We start from the raw sequence: 7,914 nt of genomic DNA, 5'->3' as shown, positions 1-7,914 counted from the left end.
ATGGTGTGCAGCTTAGCAAATGCTAAATGATGAAAGGCTGAGTAGGTATTGCCAGGGCACAACCATCTAACCTGCAGGTTCAAAATAGACCTCAGCAGCCAGGGGTAACCCATTGATGTACATGTCCAGCACAAAGTATTTTCTAACAATGAACTGCTTTACATTAGTAATGCCCATACAATGGCATGTTCTAATTTGCATTTTTATTTGAATTGTGAGTGTGTCCTGTTTTGGGCTGCATCTTCTGCCATTCAGATAGTTCATTTTTTTCCTTTCATCCCTCTTGCAGTAACATCACTTTAGTGGCTTTTCCAATGGATAGCTGTGCCGCCTGCAGTGGGGAAGCATGCTGCTTGCTGTAGTATTCTGTAACCTAGGAGGGCATTGAAGGTAAAAGTAACCATAAAAAGCAGTATTATCTGTTTGCAAATGGGAGAGAACTTTTCTTCGGTAGAACACTTGACAGCTCTGACTGTGATTGCACTAGTAGAAGTACATCATTGAAATCAGGCAAGAAAAAGTCTGTCATTTGCCTCTAATCATCTAGTGTCAGAATATTATAGCAAATGTGATTTGACATTTTCTCCTCTTCAACTAACTAGAGTTCTGCAGTGAAGCTGCCTGTGATGGAGGGAATTCACTCAAGCCAAGGTAAGACATAAAAGCAGATGCTGACACTGCCCTAAAGAGAACTTGTCTTTGGTTGGGTAGTCAAAATAATGAACCACAGGGAGTTCGATTTTATAAGTAAAATATGTCTCAATGATTTTTTTAGTTTCAATGTGCAGGACGTATGTAGTGTGCAACCTATCTCGGTGCTGTGTGGGTTTTGTTTACGTACCCGGTCTATAAAGTGTGGTCTATCAAAAATATAAGTAAATTTTTTGTCTTTTTGTTTCAAAACAGTACTGTAAAATGCATCCTTTTAACCCTTTTAAAACAAAAAAAAATCTTAGTGGGAGAACTCCCCAAACCACCCTAGATTGATTTGGGCTCCCTCGCTGCCCTCGGTCGCTGCCCCATAGCGGGGAGAAATATTTACACCCCTCCAGTTAAAAGATTCACCAGCCACCACTGATAGTTAAAGGGAAAAGAGTGCTGACGGAACAGATACACCACAGGGTCCAGGGATCTCAAGGGCACAGGGAAGAGCCCCCCCTCCAAGTGGCCCAGGGAGGCGATGGTGGCTGCACTCCAGGATATGCCAGGGCACAAAGCAGTCTAGACATTCATTAATCTGAACACGAGGGAGGTGGCATCACCACAAAACACACCCTGCTAACAACCCAAAACTTGTCACAGAGTATAGGAGGGAGACCCCTGTCAGCTGTAATCACGGGTTGGGCGTTAACGGTAAATCCCTATTCCCCATTTGATCCATTGGACCCAATGGGGAATGTGCGGCACAAATACTGCACGCTAATACAGGTGGTGTAGTTACATCGGGAACAGGGCACTAAATCGGATATTCACCTCCAGAAAAAATCTGGAGGTGCAACAGCCCATTCAGCGCCCAACTTGTGATAGGGCCAGCCCTTAAATGCAGCAGTAATACCGTTACTGTCGCATTTAAGGGCTACTGCCCAACTCGTGATAAGGCACATAGGGCCTCATTCCGAGTCCGGCGGTAAGTAACACTAATTACCGCCATGGCGTAAATACCATGTACGATGTGGTTGGAAGGCGCTATTTCCACCATATTCCGACTTCGCGTGCACGAGTATTCCGCCATGGCGGTAAACTCCCTTGCGGCATAGCGCAAAAGGTCCCGTCAAACCCCTTACCGCCATAAACCTAGACGTATTTAACACCATCGCCTTCGATGGAATCCGTAATTAGCGGAGACCGTAATTTACGCTAACCGTAAATTACGGCCACCGTTAAATACCGGTAACGGAAATAACATCATCGCACAGGAACGGGAAGCATCACGGCGGCCATATTTAAAATCACAATCCATTGCAATCCTCTCCATACAGGACATACAGGACTCCATACAGGACTCAGATCGACCAAAAATACTACAGAGAAGATCATCATGCCTAAAGTTCTGAAAAAGGGCGCTGCGCGCATCCGAAAAGAAAAATTCACCCAGGATGAGTTACAGGTCCTGGTCGACACTCTGCATGAACATGCAGATATCGTATTCTGCAGCGACATGCGTAGGCCCACCATCCTCAGAAAGAAGGAGATATGGGAGTTGGTCGCACAGAGGGTGAGCGCCGTTGGGAACACCCCCCGCAGCACAACGCATTGCCGCAAACGCTGGGATGACCTCCGTCTCAGGGTGCGGGCCATCCTGTCAGCAAACCGTCAGCAGGCCCTGGAGACAGGAGGAGGCCCAGGCTCACCCATTAAAATGATGCCCTGGGAGGAAACATGTGCGGAGATGATGGGCACAGAAGCCATCGAAGGTGTTGGCGAAATGGATTGCGGTGATCCCTCATCCGCTGATGCAGGTGAGTGTCATGAGTCCAAACAGTACATGCATCCCTAATGTAATTCACCGCAAAGGGCCGGCCAAAGAGTCACATCATGTTTGCTTCGTAGACTCCCCGCCCCCTCCTGCAACCATGTCGTAACAAGTGGGACCCAGGATGATGTCAGGTGCAAGGCTGACACCCATATTGGCCATGCCACACAGAAAGCTGGTCAATGTCACTCACTACAGTACTCCGCCAACATGATTGACCCCGCCAACAGTATGCTTTTACCATCCAAGCCAAGTTCACTCACCGACCAAAAGATCACCAAGACGCTGCTCTCCCAATGTGTTACCATAGGCTTGAAGTCATGATGACCCCCAGATCATTGATCATGCTGTCTCTCTCTTGCCCCCGACAGGTAGCGGTCATGAAAGTGAGGAGCAGGAAGGCTCCCGGCCAAGTACCTCCCGGGACAGGGGCAGGGTACAGCGCATACCTGCTGGCAGACATAAGGCCCATACTACACCACCTGCTCCAGCAAACCCCATGGAGGATACACAACCCCCACCCGCGCACCTGGACATGGCTGCAGTTCCGCCGGAAACATGCCCCACGCTGCACCCTGAGGAATCCAGCATGTCAGGGGAGAATGCTGCCATGTGCCTCCTTAGTGTGCCAGACAGCCCCACATCCTATTCTGTGGTCAACGTGGAGGAGACCAATGTCTACAGCCCTGAGTCACCATCGTACAGCCAGGTTGCACACAGCGACTCCAGGTCGAGTGATGGCCCAGGTCTCACAGGCGAAGGGGTAACACCTGTCTCACATCAGCCCACTTCCCCTGCCGAAACACCTGAGAGGCCTGCAGGCCCAATACCAAGCCTGTCAACCACATCCCCCACATCGGCCGCAGAAGCTGTGCACTCCCAGAACCTCACGGCCATGATAGAGGAGTTTCTCCGGGACAACCGGGAATCAGGGTTGGTGCATCACAATGACCTGCAGGCTCTGGGCGAGGTCATCACTACATCCACAAACCGGCTCTGTGAGGTGCTCGGCAGGATTGCTGATGCCCTGGAGGCAGCAACCCCCAGACCTCAGCCCCAGCAGGAGGAACCACCCTCCCAGTGCTCCTCCATGCAGACCAGCCCGGTCCGCAGGTCACAACGCACAATGCGAAAATGATACCCCAGGGTCGGGGAGTGCCCATTGACTATGAAGCCACACACATGTGGCCTATGTAGTATTGATGGGACCATTGTGGGGCTGTTGTGGGGGGAGGGTGAAGGGGGTGAGGGTGTGCGTGGGAGTTGGGGGGGAGGGGGGGAGGGTGTGCGTGGGAGTTGGGGGAGGGGGGTGAGGGTGTGCGTGGGAGTTGGGGGGGAGGGGGGTGAGGGTGGAGGATTATTTGTACATGTTTTCACATGATTATACAATACACAGTTTGGTGTATCCTGGAAAACAGAGTGGACATTGATCATTGTGCATGTGTCTTTTAATGTCTCACAGTGCATGTAGTACATGTATCCCCACACCCAGTGCCCAATGTCCTGTCATCCTCACCCCCTCAGCTGACTTGTGACTCAGAAATATTGGTCAATCAATGCTTGTCGCACGTGACGTCCCTCCTGTGCATCGGCCCCGTGATGCTGTCCTGCCATTCCTTCCTCCTCCTCCTCCTCCTCCTCATCTGGTGGTAGCAGACCCACGTCAGGGGGCAGTGGCACGTTCCGATGGATGCACATGTTGTGCAGCATTGCACATGCCATGGTGATCTTGGCCACCTTCTCGTGGCTGTAGATGAGGGCCCCACCTGACCGGCTGAGGCAACCTGCTTCAAGGGGAGGCCTGGCTGGAGACACGGGGTCTGAGGAGGCCATGTGACCGATGGCCCCTTGGCGTGGGACACCTTTTGAAGTGTACATGTAGTTTGGCACCTTGGCCTTTCGCGCCCCTGACAGCCCCCCATGGCCGCGCTCATCCACTGGCGCGAACCGCCTTTATATCAATATATAGTATATCGCCTTTATATCAATGATAGTATATCGTTGCTTATCAATAACAAATGCCACATACCGGAGATTCTTGTAAGCACAGACCCACACTTCAACCGGTGTATTATAGTGGTCAAGACCCTAAGGCCTGAATAATCCAATGGTAATTGTTAGTATAGATATATGTGTGACTTTTATAGAGACATAACCTACTGAAAGACTTTGAACAAGTGTTATTTAGTGCATGCATTATCGAGAATATGTTATGTCAGCTTAGATAAATAGTGACCATCCTGCTTCACAGCGACCAGACCTTCACCCATTCAGAGCACAGATGTCTGACGTCCATCCTTGAATGGAGACACACTTGATTCATTTAAAAAATCGAAACAAACGTTGTTAAAATATATGTGGTGTTTTATTTTGTATCTTATTTTCATGACACAAAAATACAAGACTTTAAAGATTATACAGGTCAGGTTGCAGCACAGCGAGAGAAAATCCCCTGTACTGACCGCTGTCACTCGGGAACGTTTCTCTAATGGCACGAACGGCACAGGCGGGTATCACTCTTCGAACGCGGTATCCAAGCCTCCCGTGGAGCCACCATGTAAAGGAACGATAGGCCACCAGCCTGTACCACCTGTGAAAAGGAATTAAACAAACTGTTTTTAAATGACCAAGATAAGTTTAATAAACGTTTGTTGTCAATGACAATTCTTGTAACTAATGGCATTCTGCAAGGGCAAATGCTATCTAGACAATGCACACTATTGAACGGCTTACATGCGTTACAATGATATGTAGATGTAATTTTGGATATAGTAGAAGAACATGAAATAGGAGTGGCATGACAAGCAGAGTATACTTACTCGTTACTCGGATTATGAGGACGAACAGTTGCGCGAAGTTCGTGCATAAGCACCATCATTATTCTCAACACGGCCCGTGTGAGGCAGGCTGCCCTGAAGTCTGGCAGCTCGGTGATGCATTGCGGTCGTGGCTCGCCTTCCGAAATGTAGGCCAGGCATCCCGAGTTTTCTCGGCGGCAGCAGTTCTCGTCTTCAGTTGGCATTAGCTCGCACCGATTGCATGTGCACCAGGTGGAGAAGCCGTCCATTCGACTAGGCCCAGGCTCTTCATCTATTGATTCGTCCTGCCAACTGCCATCCGAATCCCCATCGTTTTCGCGTGCTTCCCTTTCCAGTAGTTCCTCCTCGGTATACTCGGGCTCGTACATGTAGGGCATTATTGTAGCCATTGTGTGTTAAACAAACTACAATAATTTATAGCGGTGGTACTGGTATCTGTTCACACGGGCTACAAGCGGCGAAGGTAGCTGACCAGAACACTGAAACGAGTCACAGAATACTCAAAGTAACACAGAGAGAGGAATGGAATCGAAAATCTGCTGCTGTGTGTTGTGAAACGGTCTGTTTATACTTATTGAGGAAAGAGGCGTCCTGCCATTTCCATGGCGACACGTCATTAGCTGAAGCGCAGCGAATGTTGACACGAGACGTGCTTTGGCGTTGGGAAATGGGCGGTACGAGGCTGCTGATGACAGGCTCAGGGGCGGAGGAATTGATTTAGTGCCGCAAAAGCAGGTCAGCCAGGGCGATGGGGGAAAAGATAGGATTATCAGAAAATGGCGGCTCCCTGGTGCTTGTTTTCGCGTGCGTTTAGTGGACGAAAACTCGGGTAAGGCCCATAGGAAAGTTTTCTAAAATTGAGCCACTTAGGCTTAAAAAAATATGGCCGACCCGTAGGGACAATAAACATTTTTACTAGACCATGCCTTTTTAATCATATGGGATGCATTTAGCACATGTCAAGGAAACATATGGGTCTACCGATGTTATGCTTCAGGGGTCTACAACAATGAATAATGAGGGATCATTGCCGTTATAGTACACAACACCTGGAGAGCCGTGGGTTGCAGACCCCTATGTCAGCTGACAATTGGGCATTCAATTGCTGCTATAAGGCCCACACATCAAAGAAGGCACATGCTCCCAATTGACTGTAGTGGCATCACCCTTGAAGGAAATACTATCTCCCTCTCTGGACAATGCACTTGTTGACTTCCATCTCTGTAGGGCAGTAGAAAACAACAAGATGGAAGGAAACATCAAACATGCCAAGTATGGCACATACATATTGATCTAAATACCAAAGTGCTCACAGCTGAAAGCAACACACTCAGGCATCCTAACGTGCATCCACCGGCTAACTCACAGCTCATGAACGCATCATCCTAACGGGCATCCACCGGCTAACTCACAGCTCATGAACGCATTGATTTGTCACAGGTGCAATTAATAAAGTATACAGCCCAGTTGACTGTTGCCAGGTTTTACACAAGTTGTTGTCTGTGACAGAACTTGGAAAAGACCACCTGAGGTGACAGTGTTGTACCCCTTAGGTTTAGCCTGAACTACCCAAAGGTTTGGTAGCAATGGCTGAGCAGCCAGGCTTAGTGTAGGAATGAGAAGGGCTGCAGTGAGGCATACAGTACTTGGAGTACAAAATGAGTTCAAGAAAACACTGACACATTAGAAGTTATATAAAAATAGTGATTTAAGTAAATCAGGTAAGTACTATTCACACAGTTATATCACAGTTGAATTAAAAGGTAGCACACTTTAAATCAATGGAAAGCAACATAAAGTGAGAGAAACTACTGACACCAATATGTAAACTTTAGATCAACTATTGTAACTTTAGTTAAACCCTGCTTAGTCAATATTTAAAAGTCCAACCCTATACTATGTGAGTCTCACAGAGTCAGGGGGCGCACTGGGGGTCCAGTGCCCAAGGGCTGAGGGGGGAAATAGAAAGGTAGGCAGCAGACAGAACAGAGTCATTGAAGGTTTCTACAGCTTTGCAGGTAAGTAACAGTTCGTTTTGCAAGTTCGAACCCAATGGGTTGTTCACTCCAATGTGACTAAGGGTGCCCTGGAGAGTGGTGCCAGTAACAGCTTAGCTACAGCCCTCCAAGAACACAAGAACAACATAGCAAGACCAGGGTAAGTACCTAGGCTCGTGACAGCACTTTTTCAATTAAGAACTTGGTGCAGCAGGACGATCCCCAAGGTGTGGCAACAGTAGTCCCCGGTCTGGTTTCTTTGCCTGGGTGCCTGAAAAAGGAACTTTGGAGGGATCAGATGGATTCACTCGAGCAGTGGGACGCCCAGCAGTGGATGTTCGCAGCACTGGTGCGTTGGAGCCCTTAACAGGCTTCGGGTCAGCTACGGTTGTCGTCCAGTAGACTTCTATTCAGTTCTCGGTCCATGACTCAGCTGAGAGGACTTCTAGGAGCTGAAAAGAGTCACTGCAAGCCCAGAAGGAAGCCCACATGGTTTCAGCCAAAACCGCCCTTCACAAGACGTTGCACCGAAAAATGGCATATGTCCCAAGGTATTGGGAGTTTTCAGCCCGAGAGGGTCGCAGCTTGTCGTGGGATGGTGCAAAATGCAGGTGGTCTTGAGCCT

General features: G+C 48.8%; 1 long non-coding RNA gene across 1 annotated transcript in view; it reads left to right on the top strand.

The window, feature by feature from the left end:
• Positions 1 to 293: 293 nt before the first annotated feature.
• Positions 294 to 7,914, top strand: part of LOC138579561 (uncharacterized) — a 32,318-nt gene continuing 24,697 nt past the window's right edge. The window contains exons 1-2 of the long non-coding RNA XR_011304073.1: positions 294 to 390; positions 603 to 651. This is a non-coding gene — a long non-coding RNA (uncharacterized lncRNA). The remainder of the gene's footprint in view (positions 391 to 602; positions 652 to 7,914) is intronic.

The sequence above is a fragment of the Ambystoma mexicanum genome, chromosome 3p (genome assembly GCF_040938575.1).
Source record: "Ambystoma mexicanum isolate Mex_15411 chromosome 3p, UKY_AmexF1_1, whole genome shotgun sequence".
In the NCBI taxonomy this organism is placed as follows: domain Eukaryota; kingdom Metazoa; phylum Chordata; class Amphibia; order Caudata; family Ambystomatidae; genus Ambystoma; species Ambystoma mexicanum.
This window is presented reverse-complemented; position numbering and strand designations above follow the sequence as displayed.